This window comes from Notamacropus eugenii, chromosome 5 (assembly GCF_028372415.1).
Source record: "Notamacropus eugenii isolate mMacEug1 chromosome 5, mMacEug1.pri_v2, whole genome shotgun sequence".
NCBI lineage: Eukaryota > Metazoa > Chordata > Mammalia > Diprotodontia > Macropodidae > Notamacropus > Notamacropus eugenii.
This window is the reverse complement of record NC_092876.1, coordinates 215686660-215708800: the sequence shown is the minus strand read 5'-3', so window position 1 is coordinate 215708800 and position 22141 is coordinate 215686660.

The following is a 22141-nucleotide window of genomic DNA, read 5'->3' as shown; positions in this document are numbered from 1 at the left end:
AATTTTCTACCTCTATAATCTTTGAATGCTAGAAGTGGAAAGAACCTTAGTTTATTCTAGTTGAACTATCTCATTTTACAGATGTAGAAACTGAGGCCCAGAGGGTTTTAAATGATGCCCACAGGGTAACAGCAAGTTAGAAGTAGAGCCAGAATTAAAACTTAGGTCCCCTGACTCCCACTCCAGTCTTCTTTCTAAAATGAGATTTTTAAAAGTACAATGAATGATAATAGCTGACATTTATATAACACTTTACAGTTTACACACATGTCAAGGACCTGTGGTTTCATGAATATGTAACTTGCCTTCACCAAAGCAGATCACAGTCAAGCTTTAACTTGTAGTCTTAGTGAGATGCCTGCAGCATGGATAGCTAGCTAGCTAATAGTGTCATAGGTTGGGTTAGAACCTAGATCTTTCTGACTCCAGTCCTCTCTTCAACATGGCATGTTCTCATTCAGTTTAAAAATACTAATAATAGCCAACATCTATGTTGTATTTTACAGTTTGCAAAACACATTTGATTCTCATAGCAACTCTGTGAGGTTAGGAGTACAAACATTATTATCCCTTGCTTCACAGATTATATATGTACATATTATACATATATCCATACATATGTATATATTTGAGAGACACAGAGAGACAGAGACAGAGACTGAGTGGGGTTAATTTTCCAAGATCATACAACTAATAACTTAAAATCACAATTTGAATACAGCCCTTTAGATTTCATGTTGCTGTTTTCCAAAAATTCCACAGCTGCCTCTAAATAGCACTCAAGTAAAAAACCATAGTCATGGCAAAAATGATGAAGATATATAAAGTGGAGGGAGAAGTTTGATTTCATACTTTGAGGAAAGAGGATTTTTTAACTCAATTAAAATAAACATTTTAGATTGTTCATCTTTACAAACAGTTAACTTATTCATAAGAAATTATAATCATTTAAAATATCTAAATAACAATTTATCTAATAGATGAAATAATTAATATTTTCAACATTTCCATTAACATATACAGTTCATAAAAATTATTCATATAGTTTTCTTATGGGCAATGGATATTCATTAAAAACAATTTGGATAAATTTTGTCATTTAAATACCTGCACACTCTGGCTCCATTCTACATTTTCAACATTATTACATATTGATCCCTTAGTTAACACTAATGTTCAACAAAACTATCCCTTTTGCCTTTATCTCTTTCGCCATGGCTTTGTAATGTCTGTCTACTGTGCCTGGAATCGCTTCCCTCCTCACCTCTGCCTCTTAGAATCCCTAAAATCTTTCAAAGTTCAGCACAAACATTGCATTCATAGCAACACAGCTTTAGAGCTAGAAGGGACCTTCTAATATCCACTGTTAGAGCTCTCAGTTCTCCTATATATAAACATTTACTTGTAATAGCCAAGGCATTTATTTACACATGGACTAAAAGAAGCTAGGAACAATGTGGGGAAGGAGGGAGAGACAGAGCAGAGGAGGCCTTGAAAGTAGAGCATCTTGCCCCAAAGGGTGGCCACTGTAGTTACAGAATAGTCTTGTGACTTCTAATTTACCTTTAAGATAGACTATATTTTGTCATAGGAATTTCATTTAAAAAAATACAGGTGCATACAAGAAGAATACCTGGAAAAGATTTATACAATTATAAATTATATTATCACATAATTATAATATAAAACTTACTAGACATCAGTAGGAGAGGAGCTGTCCTTAGAAATGCCACAGGAATGCCGTACTGAAAGTAATTACATCAAGATAAACTGATGGCAAAGTGAAGCAGCAGATAAATTAGTGCAGTAAGACTGTTACTAAGATTGTAGAAAATTCTATTCCCCAAATCTTTGCCTGGGCAGATGCAATACCACATCAATGTAGACCAAGGATACTATAAAACAACTGCAGGAGTAATACATCCTAGATTATTCTTCAGGAAAAATGCAAGGGAGGAATGTACCAGTGAGAGAATGAGGAAGATAGAGGGGAATGTGTATCCTGGTCAATATGAAGTTTTATACGCAAAAATTTGATCCTCATAACTGAACCAGGGTTATGAAGGCCAACAACATAGTAAGATAAGCTTGCATTATTTCTCTATAATTCTAAAGTATCCAAAAAAGCCATCAGAGGGGGAAGATCCTGAAAACTGTTATATAATTTTTGAAAAATGCATTTTAACACTACTTTGTCCATAACTATACCAGTTTTTGCCTATACCAGTCATTCAAATATATATGTATTAAAAAACAGTATGTATGTATGTATATATTAATGCATGCATGTATGTATTTGTGCCTATGAAGGTTATTGCAAGAGCCTTAAAGCAGTTTAAGCTATTAAAGATTACACATACATACACAAATGCACACCCAGATACGCATATCCATGCATAAATATACATGCATACATAGAGAGAGAAAGAGACAGACCAAAATAGAGAGACAGAAAGAGACAAGTAGCTGGTTTCATTTGAAGGAAATTGTTATAGAAGGGCAAAAAGATATTTTGTGTAGCATTTGGAGATTAGGTTATTCTTCATCATATCTGCCTACATGCAAGAAAGGTTCTCCCTCATGTTCCCTGGACAAATGGATACAGCTGAAGAACAATAGCTCATCAGTATGTCATGGTGATTCTTTACTAAAATATACAATATCTCTTTTAAAAACAATATTTAGAAAATCATGTCACTCAAATCCTACAAGGACTTTCATAAAACAATAGGTAATTCCAAAACACAAAAGTAATTAATTAGCTTGTCAGGATACAGTTCTGTTCTAACATACTGAAAAAGCTTCACAAAGTTACTTCCTAATCATGGCATCAACAAATGTAATAATATGGACCATGAATAAATTTTCAAAAAAAAAAAAAAAAAAACCAAACCAACTGTCTTTCCAGAATGAATTGCAGCTTCAAGGGCATGGCCCAGGTCTTAATTGCATTTTTCCTCCACAATCAGGTATGCTATGGGGGTGGTAAGAACAGGAAACTAAATAGTAGGTATATATATATTAGAAGGTTGTAGAACAAAAGAGAATGGGGAAAAGGAAGAAGAGAGAGAGAGGGAAAGAGGGAGAGAGAGAGAGAGAGAGAGAGAGAGAGAGAGAGAGAGAGAGAGAGAGAGAGAGAGAGAATAGAATAGAATATAGACTATTTCCATTGTGTTTCTGCCAATACCTATTTGAGTTTGGGAGGGCATGTAAGTACACAGGTGTGTGCTCACATGCACAAACACAAATGAGATCTTCTCTCATAGCCAGAACGGATGACCAGTTATACAAAGACTCTTCCATTGCAGCTCTGTCTGCTTTGATAATTAATAAGGTGTGCACATGCTATGAAGATAATTGGATCACCTCTAAGAGCTTCTCAAATGGAAGCATTTCATACTAGGGTACAGTGTTAAACAGAATTTAGCAATATTTATTCTCCTTTGAGTTCAATTTTGATTTTCACTCCGTAAGTATCGGCTTTTACTGGACTGTGTTTTATCTTCTTTTGCATTTCATCTCTGAAGCAGGGTGAAATTTTACTTTGAAAAGTCACCATTCAGAGGACATTTATAAAAGAATAAAGGCATTACAATGTGTCCGTAGGTGATTAACATGAATCCTGGGTTACTTTTTTCTTATTTGGCCACACTTTATTTTACCAAAGTAGATATCTTTCAACCAATATACAAACTCTGCCCTATGAGAGAGAGAGAGAGAGAGACAAAAAACAGTTTAATGAAACTACCTAATAGCATGATTGTAATTGACTATACCTTTTGCTTTTCACTTTTGTCAATTACAGATTTTTTAATATAAAGGAAGGGTGCTACATTTGTGCTCTCTTGAATTATATTGCTGTTCTGGTGCTGTTTTCTATACTGTTTTAGAGACATACAAAACTTGCCATATTTCTTCTTATTTTTAGTTTTTATCATTCTTTGTCATTGAATAATCCAGATTAATGTACCACAGTCTGTTCATTGGGGAAATGTTTAATTCTAGTTCTTTGTCATCACAAATAAGACTGGCATGAATATTTTTGTATATATAGTGTTTTTTCCTTACTATCATTGACTTACATGGAAGAATAATTGTAAAATGAAGAATTCTAGGTCAGAGGATATAAAGAAATTAGTGACTCTATTTACATAATTCCAAATTGTTTACCAGAAGTGTTAGACAAATTCATAGCTCCATTCACAGTAAACTAACACATGTGCTTTCTCCCAACCTCTCCATCAGGACCTTTCATTGAATTTTCTGATCTTTTAAAAAAAATTTTTAAAATATTGTTAAAATATTTTTAAATGTGATGAATGTTTTGTGATAACTCAGAGGAATATTTTTTCCTTGAAGTCTTTCAATTATTATTAATTTAAACATTTTCGATGGTTTTTGATAGTTCATTTCTTCTTTTGAAAATCATATACATTGGTCACATCCAATATTTGTTAACTTTACAGATTTTTGTCAATTTTCTTTGGATTTGGATACAAGACTTTTGTTGGAGATTCCTCATGAATATTTCCCAATCTTAATTTTTTCCTCTAATTCTGATTACACTGATTTTATTTGTGCCAAAACTTTTAATTGTATATAATAGCATTATTTTATCTAGTAATGAAGACTTTCTCTTTATTAGAAATACAAATAATTTTTATTCTTCTCTGATTTTTATAATATAACTTTTACATTGACATAGCATATTTTGAATGTATTGTGGGAAAATGTCTAAGACACCAGTCAATGCCTATGTTTCATCAAACACCTTACTAGTTTTATTGTAATTTTTTCCTCTTAAAAGAAGCAATTTCCCAGTATTTTGTGGTCTGGAATTTATTAAATAGTAGACTGCTGAACAATTTATTTACCTACACTATCATTAACTGCATTATTACTTGTCTATTCTATAGATTCACTTTTCTGTGTTTTAAAATTTTTAAATAGTTTTATTTTTATTTTTCAAGTAAAGTGACAGATTTGTTTGTTTTTTTAACCTGCCTTTCTACTATCCCCACATACAAGCACACCATAAAATGGAAAAAATAATTTAAACCAGAGAAACAAGTCCTTCAATATATATCTGCATAGTCCAGAAAAACAAATTCCTACATTAGATGTTCCCCAAAATATATGTCTCTTTCTTCATTTTAAGTTTGTCTTCTCTCTCCCAGAAAGTAAGTGAAATGTTTCATCTTCATTATTTTAGTATCTTTTTTATACCAAAACCATATGATTTTGATGAATCTTGATTTATGATATAGTTTAAGATTCAACAGCATTATCTCTCCTTCCTGCTTCTCTTGATTATTTCCCTTCATAGTCTCAAGCTCTTAACTCTCCATGTGAATTTCATTTTAATTTTTGTAATTCTTTTAAGTACAATGTTGGAATTTGATTGGTATAGAAATCAAGCTGTAAACAAATTTGGGTATAATTTGAGTATATCATTATTCCCTTTATATATACCACACTTTCTCAACTCAAATTCTTTGCTAGCACTTGACCCTTACCTACATTTTTCCCTTCACCCCTACCTTTTTACATTCTGTTTCTCCTTTAAAATACAACTCGAATGAGACACCCCCTCCTTGGAAAGTCTGCCCCATTTTCCCTAGTCAGGAATTACCTTTCCAATTTTGTACCTCAAATAGCATGTGACATGTACTGCATGGAGGCAGCTGGGTGGCCCAGTGGGTAGAGTGCTAGGCTGGAGTCAAGGAGACTTGAGTTTAACTCCAGCCTCAGACAGTTACCAGTTGTGTGACTTTGGGCAAGTCACTTAACCTGTTTGTCTTAATACACTGGAGATGGAAAAAGCAAATCATTTCGGTATCTTTGCCAAGAAAACCTTATGGACACTATGGTTCACAGGGTCACAAAGAGCTGGATACAACTGAACAACCATATATACCTTTTCAATGTATTAATCATGTAGTTGCATGTATGTGTGCATGAAAAGCATTCATTTGTGTAGAGGAAGCATAACTGTGGATAGTGAACTCGCCTAGTAGTCAAGATGACCTGAGCCAAATCTTGCCTCTGACATATACTTTTTGACCTTAAATAAATCATTTGACTTCTCAGTGCCCCAAGCACCTTTCTAAAGTATAGGCTGGAAAAAGATGCTGACCTCCACTAGCAGAAGAATTTCCCCACCAAGAGCTTCAAATTGAAATGAAGACATAAGTCTAGTAAAAAACAAAGACAAAAACAAAAAAACATAGAAAATGAAAAATCAATTTGAATATATGTGATACTTCTTATCACATAAGTTTCACATTGGCATGGCCCAAGTCAATTCATCTTTAGAAATATTTATCAGGCATCCTTATGGTTTCTTTAAGCAACAGCTTACCTTCCTCAAAATGTAGCCAGTAGGCAGCTTTTATCAATTTCATCTTAATAACATCACTCACATATGTTTCCTTCTTCATATATATATATAGCTATGACTCTTGTTCAGGTCCCCATCACTTCTAGCCTGGACTTAGAGACCCAAACAACCTGATTTCTATCATATTAGTATTCTGTGGAACTATGTAGGCAGAGGGCTCAATATTAGAAAAAGTTTGCTTTGTAATAATTCATATTTTCTGTGCTAAAATGTGACCCTTTCAACTAAGATGCTGCATTGAGACATCTAATCCCACTGGCCTTGCTCTGTGTTCCTGAATGTGTGTGCTTGCTATGGAAATGTACTCTCTGCAGAAAGTCCTTCTGGGTTGGATATATCCCAGTGTCCCAGGAGTAGAGCCATATGCTTTTGGTTCACCTTTAAAATTTTACACCATGTGGCAATATGTTCTGTTGCTGAAGTCTTTTAAGTTTGTTTCATGCAGCTGTGAATTCTTCATATTATGTGACAATTATGTTCATGTCCATTAAGTTGGTTGTGTTCCTTCATAATACTAAGAGAAAAAATATAAAGGTTTTTCTTCTTCAAAAATAGGGACGAATGACTTATTTGTCACTGTTCTATCAGTGGTCTAAACAATAGTCATGGGTCAGGGGAATCTGAGCAAAATTAATGGACTTTAGTATGGCTCAATTGAAAGAGTGCTAGATTTGGACCAAGAGTTCAAATCTCAACTCAATAATTCTCCGAGCCTCAGTTTTTTTAATCTGTAAAATGAGGGGGTTGGGCTAGATCATCTAAGGTTCCTTCCAACTTTAAAAGTCTATTTCTGAGATCACTTCTTAATAAATTAAAAACTTAGTGAACTCTAGTTATTTCATCAAAAACAAGAAGAGCATCATAGATACTTAATATGTTTGGAATTTTAGGGAGGAAGAGGAGGAGGAAGAAAAAGAAAAAGAAGAAGAAATACATAGGAAAGAGAAAAATAAGCCAGTAAGAGAAAAGGAAGGAAGACAAAAAATAGAAAATAAGGGAAAGAGGTAGTCATTTTCTTAAGAAAGGCAAAAAATAAATATGAGAAACAGGGGAGTCATCTTATTATGCTATGTTTTCTGAGGAAAGTCTGAATGAGACATCACAGACAGGAACTCTGGGAAGCATGAAGTTTTGGGATGCGTTGGAAGATGGAGCTCACCAACTACAAAGAGAAGGACATTTAAAGGAAAGAATACTGGGTACTGTAGATGCTAAGATCAAAATGAGACAGTCAAGATAGTCTCTGCTGTAAAGTAGCAGATTATGTTTTGTTTGAGGAGGTGTATACGTACACAGATAAGTACAAGAGCATTGCAAAGAGGACAGAGCCCTAGTAATTGTGGCGATCAGGAAAGACTTCACATCAGAGATTGTATTTCCTTGAAGGAATCTTTTTTCCATAGAATAACACTATCAAATGCTTTGTTAAAATATTAATAAATTATTTCCATGGTTTACTACTGTAGTTATTCCATGAAAAACAAAAGGCCTAGCCAGACTAACCTTGATTTTTTTTTCATTGATATATATGTACTTTGCCCCCTTCCTGCATTAGAACCTCCTCAAGTAACAAAGAAAAACAGTTAAACAAATACTTCATCTTAAAAAAAAAGGCAAGATGGGTCATTTTATTTTTGGAGGACAAATGACTGGAGGACATGCTGCCCTCTTCTTGGTAGAAAAGTGAAAGACTCCAGCTGTAGCATGTACATAAACAATTTCATGGAATTGTTGTATATGTCAGGAAAAAAATATATTGTGATAGGAAAAAATATATCTGGAACTGATCGTGATGTAACAAAATTGTTGATACAAAAATGAAGAAATGAGATTAGTCTTGCTTGATCAGTTTTTGATGAAGCCATATGAGTTTTTTTGTCATCACTGTTTCCATTTCTAAGTGATCATAAAGCTCTTCAGGGAGAGGAGAAGAACGGGAGGCAATCACTGTGAATGACCTTCTCAAGGAGTTTAGTCACAGAGTGAAAAAGAGATATAAGATGTAATGGGGATGGAAGGATTAAGGCAGGACTTTTTGGAGATGAGGGAGATAAAGGGATGTTTGCAGGAAGTAAGACAAAGAGATATTGAATATAAATAAGAGAGTGAAGATGATAAAGGGGGCAATCTTTAGAAGAGATAGGACAGAATGGGATTTTCTGTTCGGGTACAGTGGTTTGTCTTGGCAAAGAGTAGGGATGCTGCTGTGTGAGGAAGCAGAATTCATCTGAGTGATTTGAGATAATGAAGAGGGGACAAAAGGGAGTTCATGGTGAATGGTTTCAATGTTTTCAATAAAATATGAGGTAAGCTTCTCAGATGTGAGTAAAAGAGAATGGGGAGCCAGGAGAGTTTTGAGGAGGAATAAAAAGATTTGGAGATAGTGGGCTGATAAGAAAAATATAGGACTGCCTAGAAGCAGTGAAGGCTGAGATGTGATTATGTAAGAAATTCATAGTGGACCCAGTAAGAATGGTTGCCTGGTTTGCTCTATCTTTCAGTAACACAGGCTTAGGAGCAAAGACACCAGATGGGAATGTTTTAGGTCCTTGCATTTCTGTGAAGGGCTAAATCTACCAGAAAAATTCCTCAGATACTGTGCATGTTACTGTATACAGTAGTCTCCTGGTTCTGCTCCTTTCACTCAACATCAGTTCATATATGTCCTTCTAGACCTCTCTGAAGTTTTCCTGTTCATCATTTCTTATAGAACAGTAGTATTCCATTACATTCATATACCACGACTTGTTCAGCCATTCCCCAATTGATGGCCTTCCCAGCAATTTCCAGTTCTTGGCCACCACAAAGAGAACTGCTATAAATATTTTGGTATATGTGGGACCCTTTCCCATTTTTATGATCTCTTTGGGATACAGTCTTAGAAGTGATATTGCTGGGTCAAAGGGTATGCACATTTTTGTAGCCCTTCCTCTCCAGAATGGTTGGATTAGCTTATAGCTCATAGCTTGCAACTCCACCAACAATGAATTAGTGTTCCAGCTCTCCCACATCTTCTCCAACATGTCATCTTCCTATTTTATCATGTTAGCCAATCTGATGTGCTACCTCAGAGTTGTTTTGATTTGCATCTCTCTAATCAATAGTGATTTAGAGCATGTTTTCATATGACTATGGATAACTTTAATTTCTTCCTCTGAAAACTGCCTATTCATATCTTTTGATCATTTATCAATTGGGGAATGATTTGTAATCTTGTACATTTGACTCAGTTCTCTATGTATTTTAGAAATGAGGCCTTTATCATGGACACTAGTTGCAAAAATTCTTTCCTAGTTTTCTGCTTCCCTCCTAATCTTGGTTGCATTGGATTTGTTTCTGCAAAAATGCCATCCACATCCAGAGAAAGAACTATGAAACTGGAACACAGAATGAAGCAGAGTATTTTCTCTTTTGTTTTGTTTTGGTTTGGTTTGGTTTTTCTCATGGTTTCTCCCATTCATTTTAATTCTTCTATGCAACATGACTAAGGTGAAAATATGTTTAATATGAATGTGAAAAAAGTGTAGAACCCATATATGATTGCATGCCATCTCGAGGAGGGAAGAAGGCGAGGAGAAAATCTAAGACTTATGGAAGTGATTGTAGAAAACTGAAAACAAATAAATTAATAATCAAAAAAGACAGCATATGGTAGGAGTAAGACAAAATTGATGCTTTGAAAGTCGTAATCAGTAGTATAATAAGGGAACAAGAAATCTGAGAAGAGGACAGTGTGTAGTTGAAGTAGTTCACCAAAGGGCCAAGATAGGGAAACAAGGAGAGATGAGCTAGCACAGAAGTGATGACCTGGGAGAGACCTGAAGGATGGGGGAATTTCAAAATTCTTTAATATGGTACATTTATAGGTGATGAAAAGATCAAGGGTATGATCATTGTTGTGGATGTCAAAAGTGAGGTAGAGAAGTGGATCATAGAAAATGGGTAGGTTGAGACCTGGGAGATCAGGGTGGTTGAGAGAGAGAGAGAGAGTGCATACACACACACATACATAACCACAAATATGTATATATATACACATAAACATGTATATGAATATATAAATATATATGTATATATTGAGTCATGAGGACATGAGTTGGGGAAGAAAGTTTGTGAGTCAAATACTGAATTCATTGAAGAAGGAAGAGGAGTGTACTGTAGACAACTACCAGGATTTGTATTGGATGGAAGGTATTAATACGGACCTCAAAGTACAAAAAGTTATTGAATGATGGGGCCAGAAGAAAACCTAGAATTGGCAATGGGGAACAACGAGTATTTTATATGCCCTATATTAATTGGTGAACCAAGAGAAATGAGTCAAAGTGAAGTCTGTACTGGAAAGGTTAACCAAGGAGGTTATGTTATCCAATGGGACCCAAGTCTCAATGATAACCAGAAAATAGAAGGAATGGGGAAAGATTAAAGTTTAAATCCAGGTGTTTTGCTTTATGTGTGTATTTGTGTGTGTGCATGTGTGTGTGTGTGTATGTGTGTGTGTATGTATGGAACTTATTGAGTAGTGGGGGACGGGGAATGGGGCTTGGATGCTAATCACTGGGATGTGTAGAATATGACCAGTTGTGAGTTTGTTAATTGTTAAGAGAAAGATGCCTCTCTTCTTCCTAGAGAAAGTCAGAAATCAGGGAGAAACACAAAGAGTATGAGATAGATGATGAAAAGATCCTATTTCTCCTCTGCTTTTCCTTTCAGAAAGTCTTCCTTACAGCCCTCCCAAAGAATGGGAATCAGGCAGGAGAGAGGCAAAGCACAAAATGGAAGGAATATGGCCTTTCATCTTCCCCTTTGTGAAAAGGCTGAAAATACAAAATTAAAAAAAAAAACACAAATAATACAAAATAATAAATAATAAAATAAAAAATAAAATAATAATAGAAAATAAGCAATAAAAAAGTCCCTTCTTCAAGGAGTATGTATTCTGCTGGAAGAGAGGGGACAGGAATAAAATATGTTCACAAATATATTGCATATATTACATATAAATCCAGAGTAATTTCAGGGTCAGAAAGAAGCACAAACAGTGGGAGGCATTGGCAAAGACGTTGAGTAAAAAGTTGCAACTGAGTTAAGCTTTGAAGATAGTGGGGAGATAAATGACTGAGCTGAGCAGACAAAGTATCGCAGAAATAGGTACCAGGTTGAGCTAAGACATGTACATAGAGGATGGAACATTATAAATGGGTAATAACAAGTGGCCCATTTAATTGCAACATAGTTTGTATAAAAAGGAATCATTTGAAATATGTGGACTAAATTATAAGCTTCTGGGGACAAAGGTAACAGTCTTCTCTGTAGCTCCATTGTACAAAGACCAATGTATCTTGTAAGCACTAAATAAACATTTGATAAAGTTATAATTCATACATTATAGAAAATAAAGCTGAACTGATACAGTTTTATATTAGGGACTTATGATGAAAGAAATAGCACTAGATTGGGAGTCAGAGCACCTAGGCTTAAATATTCTCTATCCTACCTGTCTGTGTGACCTGGTACATGTGACTTTACCCTCTCTGGGCGTCCATTTCTGTACCTGGGAAGTAAAGGGGTTTGACTTTATGTTCTACATCTCTGCCAGCAATAGATTTCTTAACTCTATGTTTTGTTTTATTTGCTTTGGTTTGGAAAACTGAGGATGGAATTAATTTTAAATGCATAGAGTACACAGAGTGCATACATAGAAAACATGCAAAGAACTTCCGAAATGGATAATTTTGTAAAGTAAATAATTATTCTGTAAAACAAATTATTAATCCACACTTTGTCTAGTTTGTCAATTTAGATATTCACAAAAATAGGTTTTCTGTTATATACATATTTGCTAGATAGGGGAGCAACACAAAGGGGTAAATCTTCTATATTTTCCATTTGCCATAGGTAGACAAATACAAATTAGATGAAACACAGTTTAAATAAACACAGACTCTGAAATACTAGAAAGTGCAATTAAAATAATAACAAGAGCTTACATTTATGGTACTTTACATACATTACTTCAAAGAGAATTTTAAATCCCAAACATGCCAGGCGCAACTAATTGACAGTTAACAGTAAATCATACAATTAGAGAATGTTAGAGCTCAACAGGCCTTAGGGATCATCCAATCTAACCCTTTCATTTTACAGAAGAAAAAAAGAGGCTCTGAGCAGTTGTTCATTGCCCAAGGTCACATGGATGTCATATATCAATTCAATACACAGTTTCACTTAAGACATACTTTACTTAGATCTTAATCATCATACTCCATATTCTAATATGACTTTTCACATCCTCCCTACTTTCATTGAATGCAATTCTTGACAAATATGAGATAGAACATTCCAATACAGTCTCTTTATGTCTTTCTTTGTATCCTCAGTGCTTAAGTCTCTTGCCCTGACCCATATTATATACTTAATATATATTTACTGACTGCCGGACTGACAGCATTATTACTGAATGAAACTTTCAGACCTCAAGTTCTATTATAAAGTAATAAAATCAAAACTCATCAATACTGGCATTAAAAATTAAAGTAATGGAATAGACTAGGCAAAGAGGAATCAGAATTAATTGAACTCATTGACCAACTGCTTTTTTTAAGGACCAAACCGTAAATTACCTAGGAAAGAAGTCTCTGTGTGAAAAGAAAAGCACAGACAATTAGAAATATGGTTTAGAGCAACATTTTATACTATATGCCACAATAAGCCTAAAATGAATACTTGGCCTAGATATTGAAGTTGATAACATTAAAAAAAATTAAAAGAACCAGATCAGATATTTTCACAACTTTAGCTAAGGTATAAGTTCTTAATAAAGGATCGAGTCAATTTATAAAAAATAAAGAGATGATTTTGCTTACATGAAATTAGAAAGCTTTTGCATAAACAAAATTAATTCAACTAGGATGAGAAGGAAAACAGCAAAATATTTGTAGCAAATGTCTTTAATAAGATTTTGCTATTTAAGTTATCTGGGCAACTAGCAGAAATATATGCGACCCCTATTCCACAGAGTTTTCCTGATCTCACCAACTTTGTCTCCCCCCCCCCCCCACACACACACACACAGTGCAAGGCATTCATTTCCACCAATAAGTAAAGAATCACATACCAATGGGCTTTGGGATAGGGATTCACATTCATGACCAAAGACATTCCCCAATGGATATGTAAGCAAAGAATATGAACAAACAGTTCTCAAAAGAAATGCAATCATATTAACAATCACAGAAATATTCAAAATTCTGATAGTAAGAGAAATGCAATTCAAAATGATTCTGAAGTTTCATTTCACACTTGGCAGTGGTGATAAAGTGGGAAATGATGTTGGAAGAATTGTGAAAAGATGGGAACATACACTATTTTGACTTGGTCCTCCTATTCTAGAAGACAATTTAGAATGATGCACAGGTCTAAGTTAAACATACATGCCTGGCACACAATCCAAGAAGTCAAATGACAAAAAAAAGTCCTCACAGGGAACAAAATATTTATAGCAACCCTTTTTATAGTTGCAAAAACCAGGAAACCAAGTAGACACTCATCAATTGTGGAATAGCTGTGGACATGAATGCAAAGGCCTATCACTATGCCACAAGAAAAAAATGAAAGAAAATGAGTACACAGGAACATGGGAAGACATATAAACTGATACAAAGTGAAGTAAACCAAACCAGGAAAATGAAACATACAATGATTATAACAAATGTCAAGTAAATGTCAAGAACAAAAAAGCAATCAAAACCAAATGTTAATAAATTTTAATGACCAAGGTTGGCCCCGTAGAAAAAATATGAAAAGGCATTGGTTGCTCCCTCTTTGCAAAGGTAGAAGACTATGAATATGGAATACTGCATATGAAGCCATAACTTTTTGTTATATTGGTTAGGTTTCATGAACTATTCTTCTCATTATTATTTTTATTATAAGATGTGGTTCTTTGAGAGGAGAAGGAATGAGGGATACTTTGAAACTGTTAGTGTAAAAATGTTTTAAATGAAAAAAATACTCTTTTTAAAAAATAAATGCCATTTAGGAGGAACGACTGTCTTATTGCTATTGCTGTTAAGATCACAGGATGGTAAATCTCTGTCTAAGGAGGCCAAACTTCAACTAATCCACCAATTCACATATTTATCAAGCATCCTGTCCTCAAATTATATTTATTTCTCTGCTGCTTCCTCCCAAAGAATGAGAGTAGGAACTCTTGGGAGTAGGAACTGTTCCATTTTTCTCTTTCTAACTTCTGTGACTTGAAAGATATTTTGCTGATCATTTGATTAATTGAATCATTGGAGTTATTTTAGAGGAGTAGTGGGACTATCCACTTGATACTCTAGGAATAGCAATTTGGAAGTTTTATGGAGGATTGATTGGAGATGGGAGAGACTAGAGGTACAGAGAATGATTAAAAAGCTATTACAATAATCCAAGTGAGAAGTGATGAAGGTCTAAATTAAAGTGGTCATAATATTAATTAAGGGGAGGAAGATGTTATGAGATACTGTAGTGGTAGCATCAAAAAGACTTGGCAATAATAAATAGACATATGGAGTGGTGAAGGAGAGGAAAGAATAGAGGTTAAATTACAGGTTGTGAACAGCTGCTTTGTATGTGTTGAGTATAAAATGCCCATGGGACATCCAACTGGAAATGTCCAATAGGTAACTAATGATTCAGAACTGAGATCCAAGAGAGATAGCTGGATAACCCATTCAGTCTGCATATTAGGAAACTGAGCTCCAGACAGATTGAATGAACTGTTCAGTGTCATTCAAGTAGTAAATAAAAGAGCCAAGATTCAAGAGCTCATTCTCTGACTCCAAATGTAGCACTCTATATGTTGCAAGATATTAAATCTTTCTAGTGTATAGTAAGCTGAATTAAATTGCTTGACCAACATATACTATAGATTGTCAGATGCATCAATAAAGGGTTGTCATATTACATCTTAATCTATAGCCTATATGGTTATATTTGTTATAACTAAATATCAAACCTGTTAATGTCCACAAGGAAGAACCACAACCATATCCACCAGTTGGGGTCCTGTTTTAAATTCCTGTGGAAGCCCAAAACATTTGTCAGGCTGAGTAAAATCCTAGCAATGTATAAGTCCTTTGAAAATAGGTGGCAATATAAAATTATTCATTGCTTCTGGTTCTCTTCTGTAAAATGTGAGATATTCAAACACACTTGAGGAAATTCAAATCCGTTTAATAATGACTACCAATGACTTTCATGAAGATACAAACCAAGTAAACCGGTGGTATGAAATACAAATAGAAAAAAGATCTATGAAGGCTGCATATTGATTTAGAAAACTACAAACTTACATTATATATGCTATATTGTATTTTTATTAATTTTGCTAAACATTTTCCAATTACATTTCAACCTGTTTATGGCTACACTGAGGAGTTTTTGGGGGGGAGTGCCTGGAGGAGGTTGGCAGAATTTGGTACTACTGATGTAAATAAACCATAGTTGTTCCTGCTCTACTGCTGGAAAAGAAAGTCCAGAAATGAGTCCTTATCCAATTTATAGAGAAAGATTAGTTTAGCATTAGAGGACCTGGTTTTGAATTTTGATTTTGCCACTTACTAACTATGTGACATTGAACAGAGAGTGTCTGTAAGACTAAGTCTGTAAGACTCAGTTTTCTCATCTATAATATAAAGGATTTGGACTAGATAGCCTCTAATATCCTTTCTAATTTGAAATCTATGGCTTTGTGATTCTAACGTGACTTTGCCTATGAAATCTAGTCTGATCTAATTGATTATTAAGCATATGATAGGAAGGCAGAGAGCCCATAGCCCAATGATAGACATTTTACCTGTCTAGATACTCATTTCCTGGCTCTTGACTTGGTCCTGCTTTTCCTTTCAAAGCCCATTCAGTAACTATAGGAGAGAAGCCAAGATGGCAGAATAGAGGAAAGGTTACAGCAAAGTTCTCCCAAAATTCCCTTCCAAACAACTTTAAAATAATGCTTCAAGTAGAATTCTGGAGTGACAGAGCCAATAAAAGGTCAGGATGAGTCATTTTTCTATCCCAAGACAGTTTAGGAGGTCAAAGAAGCAATCTGGTTTAGAGGCTTGTCTGGAGCCCACATACATGCAAGAGGGACTTGGAGTGGTAACAGCAGCAGTAGCAGCAGTAGCAGCAGCTTCAAGAGGTCTCAACCCAGAGATCAAAAAGGGAATTAAGCAATTCATCAGAAAGAGATTGCAGGGGATCCCTGGGCTAGCACTGGATTTAGGATTGGATACTGTTTGGCAACTCCATTGCCTATACCCACTTTTAGGTCCCAATTCAAAGGCAGAGAGGAGGCCTTTCAATTATAAGAGCTCAGGATCCCTGAGGAACAGTATTAGTTGTGATACCAAGTGATCAGGGAGACTTCCTGGGTAAAGATCAGAGTACAGACCAGGAAAGCAATGACCAGAAATCTCCCTAGATCACATCATTTTTGAAACACCAAAAACTTCCAAGCCCCCAGAACCATCTCTGAAAATAAGAATGCAAAACAAAAAAAGCCTGACACTTGGGACAGTGATTCTGTACACACATTGTGAATAGAGACCAACTTAGACTTAAAGTGCAAAATTATGAGCAAACAATAAGAAAGGAAGGAAGAGAGGAAGGGATGAAGGAAGCAAGGAAGAAAGAGAGGAAGGAAGAGGAAAAGAGAAAGGAAAAAAGAAAGAAACAAACAACCTAATCATAAAACTACAATGGTGACAAAGAAGATTAAGACACAAATTCAAAAGACAATGATGTTAAAAACAACTACAAGCAAAGCCATAAAGAAAAAAAAGTGAGAATTGAACACAAGCTCAAGAAGATTACCTGGAAGAGCTAAAAATTATTTTAAAAATCAAACAAGAGTGGCAGAGGAAAAACTGAATAAAGAAATGAGTTATAGAAGAAAATTATAATAAGAACATTAAGAACTTCATAAAAGAGACACAAAAATTGCTGGAAAAAAATTCCTCAAAAAGCAGAATTGGTCAAATGAAAAACAGGCATAAAAGTTCAGTGAAGAAAATAATTCCTTAAAAATAAGAATTAGGGAAGTGGAAGTTAATGACTCCATGAAACATCTAGAAACAATAAAACAAAGTAAAAAGAATGGAAAATAGATGAAAATGTAAAATATCTCATTAGAAAAATAACTGACCTGGAAAATAGCTCAAGAAGGAATAATTTAAGAATCACTGGACTAGGTCAAAGAATATGAACAGACAGTTTTCATAAGAAGAAATCAATGCTATCTATAGTCATATAAAAATGCTCTAAATTACTATTGGTTAGAGAAATGAAAATTCGAACTCTCTGAGGTACTATCTCATATCTCTCAAAATAACTAACATGACTGACAAGGAAAATAATGAACGCAGGAGGGAATGTTAAAAAATTGGAACACTAAAGCATCATTGGTAGAGTTGTGCACTGCTCCATACATGCTGGAGAACAATTTGGAACTATGCTTGAAGAGCTATAAAAACAGCCCTTTGACCCAGCAATATCACTATTAAGTCTATACCCTAAAAACATCAATTATAAAAAGAAAAGGACCTACATGTACAAAAATATTAATAGGATAAATATATTTGTAGTGGCAAAGAATTGGAAATTGAAGAGATGTCCAGCAATTGGGGAATGACTGAACAAGTTGTGGTATATGATTATGATAGAATACTATTCTGCTATAGGAATGACAAGCAGGATGCTTTCAGAAAAACCTGGAAAGACTTAAATGAACTGATGCAAAGTGAAGTGACCAGAACCAGGAGAACATTTTACATAGTAAGAGTGATATTATGATGATGATCAACTGGATCAACTGTGTAAGGCTTAGCTACTCTGATAAAGATGATCCAAAACAATTGCAATGAACTCGTAATGAAAAATGCTATACACCAGAGAGAGAACTGATGAAGTCTGAGTATAGAGTGAAGCATACATTTTTTTCTTTATTTATTTTTCTTGCTTTTCTTTTTGCAACATCACTAATATAGAAATATGTTTTGCATGACTTCACATGTGTAGCTAGTATCAAATTTCTTGCCTTTTCAATAGGTTGGGGAGATGTCAAGGAAGGGCTAGAATTTGGAACTCAAAATTTTTTAAAAAGAATGTTAAATAAATAACAAATTATTTAAAAAAAAAATATTGGACTACCTGAAAGCCATGATCAGAGAAAGAGCCTACACATCATATCTTAAAAAATTATACAGAAAAACTATACCAATATCCTAGAACCAAAGAGTAAAATAGGAATTGAAAGAATCCACTAATTACTTTCTGAAGAGATACTAAAATAAAAACTCCCAGGGATATTATTGTCAAATTCCAGAACTCTGAATTCAAAGAGAAAATGCTTCAACTAGCCAGAAAAAACCAGTCAAGTATTGTGGAGTCACAGTTGGGATTATACAAGATTTGGCAGCTACTACATTGAAGTGGAAGACTTAGAATATGATACTCCATTTGGCAAAATCATTAGGAGTATTAACCAATAATAATCTACCCAGTAAAACTAAGCATTATCCTGCAAGGGGAATGGATATTTAATGAAATAGAGGTCTTTCAAGCATCCTTGATGAAAAGACCAGAGCTGAATAGAAAACGCAGCTTTTTACTATGACTCAAGAGATGCATAAAAAAGTAAAAATGAAAGAGAAACCATAAGAGATTCAAAGAAGTTAAAGTGTTTACATTTCTACATGGGAAGATGATAATAAACTCCTAAGAATTTTATCAATATTAGGGCAGTTAGAAGTAGACTCTACATAGACAGAAGACATGAAATTGTCAATTGTATTGGGATGACTTTTAAAAATGGATAAGGAAGAAAGAGGGATGCACTAGGAGAGTGGAAAAGGGAGAAGAAGAATGGGAGAAATTATTTCACATAAAACAAGTGCACAAGGAAAAGCTTTTACAATGGAGAGGGGAACGTTAGAGGGATGAGCAATGCTTAATGTTCACTCTAATCTAAATCTAAAGTTCAAATTGGGAAACTATATATGTACAGAAACTCAATTTAGTATAGAAATCTATCTTACTCGATGGGGAGGAGAAAAGAGAAAGCGGGGTAATATAAAAGAGAGGGCAGAAAAAGGAAGCCAATGGTTAGAAGAAACACATACTGTAGACAAGGGACAGAATAAGAGAGAAGGATAAACAGAAGAAAATAAGATAGAGGAAAATGCACAGCTAATTATCATAACTGGGAATGTGAATGACATTAATTCACCCATAAAATGGAAGCAGGTAGCAGAATTCATTAGAAGCCATTTTTCTTTTTACAAGAAACACACTTGAAACAGAGAGACACACACTGAGTTAAAACAAGGGGTTGGAGCAAAATCAGCTTTGCTTCAGCTAAAGTAAAAAAAAAAAAAAAAAGACAAGGGGTAACATCATGAACTCACACAAAGGAAAAGCAAAAATAGACCTGATTAAAAGAGATAAGCAGGGCAACTAAATCTCGTTAAAAGGCATCACAGACAATGAAATAATATCAATACTAAACATACATGCACCAAATACCTTAACATCCAAATGCTTAAAGGATAAGTTGGATGAGTTACAGGAGAAAATACTAGTGAAGTAACTTGACATTCTCTTCTCAAAGCTAGATAAATCTAACCATTAAAAAAATAAGAAAGACATTAAGGAGATAAGTAGAAATTTAGAAAAGTTAAATATGACAGACTTTTAGAGAAAATTAAAGCATACCTTTCTCTATATATGATAACTTCACAAAAATTGACCAAACATTAAGACATAAAACCTCACAACCAAATGCAGAAAAGCAGAAATATTAAATGTACCCTTTTAAGATCATAATGCAGTAAAATTACATTCATAAAGTGCAATGCAGGCATAGATTAAAATTAATTGGAAATCAAATAATCTAATTCTAAAGAATGAGTGGGTCAAAGAACAAATCTAAACAAAGTCTACTCAGTAATGTTGATTGTAATATGATTAATACCAGGTTCCCTAGCTCTAGTTCCCTGACTAGACTTAGTCTTTCTTTAGCAATTTTTATGTCCTAAAAGGGATACTGCTGGCAAGCAGATTAAATGAATGTCTTAACATCAAACACTAAACCGACTATCTCACAGAAACATGGGCTCTCAGAGTTGGAAAGGTTTTCAGGGGTCATTAATCCAACCTGTACATGAATAGCAAACCATGGCAACATCTATGATTAGTCATTCAGCCTCCTCTTGAAGAACTTTAGTGATACTGAATTCACTCCCTACTGAAGAAGGTAATTCTACTTTTGGATACTTCTAGTCTTCAAAAGTTTTTCTTTATATCAAGCAGAAATCTGCCTCTAAACTTTCAGTCATGGACTAAGTCTTGACCTTTGGGGCTCTTTACTTGTATAAAGATAATAACTCATATTTGTATAGTACTTTAAATTTTGCACAACCTTTTTTCCTCCCTCACAACAATCCTGTAGAGTAGTTATTATATTACCCCACTAAATACAATTCTTTGTATAAAAAAATAAGTTTAAAAATATAGAACTTGAGAAATGCAGATATGTACTTTATTTCCTTCTGCTACATGCTGTAAAATCAAGTTAAACAATCAATTGACATATATTGAGCAATTTCACTGTGAAGATTATAGAGATTTATAAGTGAGTCATATTTTCTCATTGACTATAGTTTCAGAAATGTGTTCTCAGGGAAAATATCTTGAGCTCCACCAACAAGCTCACTGCCCGGATCCTTACTATGGTTTCGCCCACCAAACATTGGAAGATGAGATAGCAAAAGATAGCAGAAAAAAAATGGAGTCAGAAATTATGACCTAGATCTGGCTCCCAAATTAGCTATCCTTGGAGTTTGGTCAAATCATTTTATGTCTAGGAGTCTCAGTTTCTTCATCTATTGGATAAGACCAGGGGTGTGCTAGAGCCAGCTTGAACTGACTCAGATACCCAATTATTAAATTTTCAATGTATCCATTTATATCTTGGAAATCTGCAAATGCTGCAAGTCAGGACTTGAGTTATTGGTTGGTTGATTATTGAAACTTCAGAAAGTGATGGAGAAAATTTTAATAATTCAGATTAAACTTAGAAGTGTATTATGCAGCTGTTAAATGTTAAACATTTACCAGCATACACCTCGACTAGACAATCTCTAAAGTCCTCTCCAGCACTAATATTTTATGATTTTATGTATCGTTATTTATTCATAAAAAATGAGTCACTTGGTTACTCACTATGCTGTCACAAGGATCAAATGATATCTTGCATGCTAATTCATTCTGAAAAGTAAAAACACTATAGATCTTTACAGATTCACCAAATTTTTAGTCCCACGTACCCACTCATCTCTAACACTGTGTTTGTTTTGGATGTGTCATCTATTTGCTTACCTGCAAAAATATTGTATCCTATCTGCCAGGACATGAGGGCCTAACTAGTGCGGGCAATGTGCTCTGTACTGTTGTGTAGACCCTAAACCCAATCTTGCCACTTTCTTCCCCTTATTTTTGTTCATAGAACGTTATTGGAATCAACAATAGCATTACTATTGGGCAGAGTATGGCAATCTATTACCATTTGGCTCCACTTACAAGCCTTGTGACTTCCTGGACTTAATTCTATTCTAATGTCATCACTCCTATATGTTTTTCATCTACCTATTAGATTACAAGTTCTTTAAGGACAGAGACTACCTTATTTTTTTTTAT